General features: G+C 30.8%; 1 long non-coding RNA gene across 2 annotated transcripts; it reads right to left on the reverse strand.

Moving 5' to 3' along the window:
- Window positions 1-216: 216 nt before the first annotated feature.
- LOC127725881 (uncharacterized) lies at window positions 217-2,631 on the reverse strand. 2 transcript variants are annotated; one of them, XR_007993252.1, is made up of 7 exons: window positions 2,432-2,631; window positions 2,072-2,191; window positions 1,592-1,711; window positions 1,412-1,471; window positions 1,112-1,171; window positions 812-871; window positions 217-271 (listed from the first exon to the last, which is right to left on the reverse strand). It is a non-coding gene; the product is annotated as an uncharacterized LOC127725881 (long non-coding RNA). The 2 variants fall into 2 exon arrangements; XR_007993253.1 differs by lacking the exons at window positions 217-271; window positions 1,592-1,711 and adding an exon at window positions 542-571.
- Between the last annotated feature and the right edge of the window lie 2,293 nt (window positions 2,632-4,924).

Consider the following 4,924-nt stretch of genomic DNA (forward strand, 5'->3'; position numbering starts at 1 on the left):
CTCTTTATTGTTGTTTCCGTTCAATGTTCACCTTTTTATTGTTTTTTCCGTTGATTTTCCCTTTTTATTGTTGATACCGTTCAATGTTCACCTTTTTATTGTTTATTCCGTTAATTTTACCTTTTTATTGTTGATACCGTTCAATGTTCACCTTTTTATTGTTTTTTCCGTTGATTTTCCCTTTTTATTGTTGATACCGTTCAATGTTCACCTTTTTATTGTTTATTCCGTTAATTTTACCTTTTTATTGTTGATACCGTTCAATGTTCACCTTTTTATTGTTTATTCCGTTAATTTTACCTTTTTATTGTCGATACCGTTCAATGTTCACCTTTTTATAGTTTATTCCGTTAATTTTCCCTTTTTATTGTCGATACCGTTCAATCTTCAATTTTTTATTGTTTATTCTGTTTATGTTCCCTTTTTATTGTTGATACCGTTCAATGTTCACCTTTTTATTGTTTATTCCGTTAATTTTACCTTTTTATTGTTGATACCGTTCAATGTTCACCTTTTTATTGTTTATTCCGTTAATTTTACCTTTTTATTGTCGATACCGTTCAATGTTCACCTTTTTATTGTTTTTTCCGTTGATTTTCCCTTTTTATTGTTGATACCGTTCAATGTTCACCTTTTTATAGTTTATTCCGTTAATTTTACCTTTTTATTGTCGATACCGTTCAATGTTCACCTTTTTATAGTTTATTCCGTTAATTTTACCTTTTTAATGTCGATACCGTTCAATGTTCACCTTTTTATAGTTTATTCCGATGATTTTCCCTTTTTATTGTTGATACCGTTCAATGTTCACCTTTTTATAGTTTATTCCGTTAATTTTCCCTTTTTATTGTCGATACCGTTCAATGTTCACCTTTTTATAGTTTATTCCGTTAATTTTACCTTTTTATTGTCGATACCGTTCAATGTTCACCTTTTTATAGTTTATTCCGATGATTTTCCCTTTTTATTGTTGATACCGTTCAATGTTCACCTTTTTATAGTTTATTCCGTTAATTTTCCCTTTTTATTGTCGATACCGTTCAATGTTCTTCTTTTTATAGTTTATTCCGTTAATTTTACCTTTTTATTGTTGATACCGTTCAATGTTCACCTTTTTATAGTTTATTCCGTTAATTTTCCCTTTTTATTGTCGATACCGTTCAATGTTCACCTTTTTATTGTTTTTTCCGTTGATTTTCCCTTTTTATTGTCGATACCGTTCAATGTTCACCTTTTTATTGTTTATTCCGTTAATTTTCCCTTTTTATTGTTGATACCGTTCAATGTTCACCTTTTTATTGTTTTTTCCGTTGATTTTCCCTTTTTATTGTTGATACCGTTCAATGTTCACCTTTTTATTGTTTATTCCGTTAATTTTCCCTTTTTATTGTTGATACCGTTCAATGTTCACCTTTTTATAGTTTATTCCGTTAATTTTCCCTTTTTATTGTCGATACCGTTCAATGTTCACCTTTTTATTGTTTTTTCCGTTGATTTTCCCTTTTTATTGTCGATACCGTTCAATGTTCACCTTTTTATTGTTTATTCCGTAAATTTTCCCTTTTTATTGTTGATACCGTTCAATGTTCACCTTTTTATAGTTTATTCCGTTAATTTTACCTTTTTATTGTCGATACCGTTCAATGTTCACCTTTTTATAGTTTATTCCGTTAATTTTACCTTTTTATTGTCGATACCGTTCAATGTTCACCTTTTTATAGTTTATTCCGATGATTTTCCCTTTTTATTGTCGATACCGTTCAATGTTCACCTTTTTATAGTTTATTCCGTTAATTTTCCCTTTTTATTGTCGATACCGTTCAATGTTCACCTTTTTATAGTTTATTCCGTTAATTTTACCTTTTTATTGTCGATACCGTTATATGTTCACCTTTTTATAGTTTATTCCGTTAATTTTACCTTTTTATTGTTGATACCGTTCAATGTTCACCTTTTTATAGTTTATTCCGTTAATTTTACCTTTTTATTGTTGATACCGTTCAATGTTCACCTTTTTATAGTTTATTCCGTTAATTTTCCCTTTTTATTGTTGATACCGTTCAATGTTCACCTTTTTATAGTTTATTCCGTTAATTTTCCCTTTTTATTGTCGATACCGTTCAATGTTCACCTTTTTATAGTTTATTCCGTTAATTTTCCCTTTTTATTGTCGATACCGTTCAATGTTCACCTTTTTATAGTTTATTCCGTTAATTTTCCCTTTTTATTGTCGATACCGTTCAATGTTCACCTTTTTATAGTTTATTCCGTTAATTTTACCTTTTTATTGTTGATACCGTTCAATGTTCACCTTTTTATTGTTTATTTCGTTGATTTTCCCTTTTTATTGTCGATACCGTTCAATGTTCACCTTTTTATAGTTTATTCCGTTAATTTTACCTTTTTATTGTTGATACCGTTCAATGTTCACCTTTTTATAGTTTATTCCGTTAATTTTACCTTTTTATTGTCGATACCGTTCAATGTTCACCTTTTTATAGTTTATTCCGTTAATTTTACCTTTTTATTGTTGATACCGTTCAATGTTCACCTTTTTATTGTTTATTCCGTTGATTTTCCCTTTTTATTGTCGATACCGTTCAATGTTCACCTTTTTATAGTTTATTCCGTTAATTTTACCTTTTTATTGTTGATACCGTTCAATGTTCACCTTTTTATTGTTTATTCCGTTGATTTTGCCTTTTTATTGTCGATACCGTTCAATGTTCACCTTTTTATTGTTTATTCCGTTCATGTTGCGACCGTTCAATGTTCTTTACTTTTTATTATTTATTCCGTTCAATGGTTTCGTTTTTGATTGTTGTTCTGTTTATTTTCACCTTTTTTAATTGTTGAATCCGTTCCATGTTCAACTTCTTTTGGATTACTGTGTTCGTTATCCACTGTTTTATGTGTTTAACACTATTCCATGAGACTTATTCTCATATAAAAACTCATTGCTATTGTTTGCCCTTTCCACCTGTTGAATACCATTTCGATGATTTCTAAATTCACCAACAATATTCGCGTGCAGATAAACTAATTCAAACGTATTGTCATCTTTACTCTTATTCAGTGAACACAGCTGATGAGTCAAGCTTTTTTCCTCTACTTTTTACAGGTTTTTTCTAATGTTGTGCTCAAATACCATGTATACCACTGTTCAAATTTAAAGTAGGGTGAAGCGCTCTAAAAGTGGTTGATGTTGGTTAGCATCTGCCATAATTGTTTTTGTTGATTTGTTTAAAGCTTAAATCATTTCAGTTCTCTCTTTTGCATTGTTGCACATTTTATAATACTTGTACGCTGGGGCATTTATATTTTGCTTAAAATACGACATTGGTTTTGTCATTATTGAAGGCCATGCGGTGACCTGTAGTTGTTTACATCCTTCTCCTTTGTTCTTTTGTGGACAATTACAGTTGTCTCATTACGAATCATACTACATCTCCATATTTTGCAATGCTCTGGAACTGTCTAATTGATTTGGCCTTCTAACTCTGTTGATTCGGACACAACGGATGAGTCTTGTGTAGAAAAAACACGTGTCTCTTGCACTGAATTATAAACCAGTTATAATTGATGTGTTTTTACAACCACTGGGTCGATGCCCTGCTCGTGGAAGTTTCGTCCCCAAGGGTATCACCAGTCAAGTAGTCTGCACTCTTGTGCTGACATGAAATATCATTTATACGATCATTGTTGGTAAATTTACTGTTATATAAAACCACTCGAAACGCTAAGGTTTTCCTACAACATGCATAGATGGCCTAAGCTACATTTGGTAGATTTTGTTTTTGAATTTTTGGTTTTCAATGCTTTTCAACTTCTAGATCCATTTAACTTTCCTTGCCTTTTGATTCGAACACCACTGATGAATCTTGTGTCGATAAAACGCGCGTCTGGCACACCAAGTTAAAAAGCCTGGTATCTTTAATGAGTTTTTTTTTGTATATCTCCGGGCTTAAAAAATAACATACACTCTTAAATATATTGATTTATAAAACAAATAATGTAATGAATTGAAGAAAACATTTCCCAAATTAAACAAGCTAATCATGCTACAATTATGTGAATTTTATTTTAATTTAAGTACAATTACGTTTCACTTTGTCAAAAAACTTTGCAAATTCTGTTTCATTAGACATTGTGTCCGATGTGTATCGAATTATACCCAGATACACTTCATTCTCTTGTATATATAATCTCAATTCCTACAGTCTTTTTCAAATCTATAAGTTTACACTTCAAATTTTGTCCTATTGACGTCATTCCATTAACGTCTTCATACAAACGAAGGCAACGTAAGCATAGCTCAGAAATAAGATTAACCGTAACACGATTACTGTCACATACAAAGAGTATAAGTTCCCCTATTATATCTATTGCCATATATTCTTTGTCACGTTCTAAATGCTTAAACGCACTTACAATAGTGATAGTTGCACGATTATACAACAATTTAATATGCTTAACTTTAACGTCACCTGTGACATCTAGCAGTAGAGACATTACTTTCTCTGTATTTCCCATCGCAAGAGATAGTAAAGCAAAATCTATTTTCCACGAAGGCAGGTAGCTGATTTGATCTATTTCAAGACTACTAAATTTTTCTAATGATTTTTTGAAATATATATTTCGACAATCTTTACTGTTCTCCTGCAATCCTCTGGAATGATACAGGTTTCCAAGCTGCCACATCTGATTAAAAGTATTTCTCTTGTCTTTAGAAATACGTGCCATCAGTCTAACAAAATTAATGTTTCCATCGATTTCTGTTTTAACATCACAATGTAAAAGGGGTTGAAGTAATTGGAGAAACGACGAAATGTTTTTCGATGCAAATAAACTACGTTCGATCTGTAGCAATATCCACGTTTTATCATAATCATAATATATTAAAATCTGAATCAACTTCCGTATA

The sequence above is a fragment of the Mytilus californianus genome, unplaced genomic scaffold (assembly GCF_021869535.1).
Source record: "Mytilus californianus isolate M0D057914Y unplaced genomic scaffold, xbMytCali1.0.p SCAF_15, whole genome shotgun sequence".
In the NCBI taxonomy this organism is placed as follows: Eukaryota; Metazoa; Mollusca; class Bivalvia; order Mytilida; family Mytilidae; genus Mytilus; species Mytilus californianus.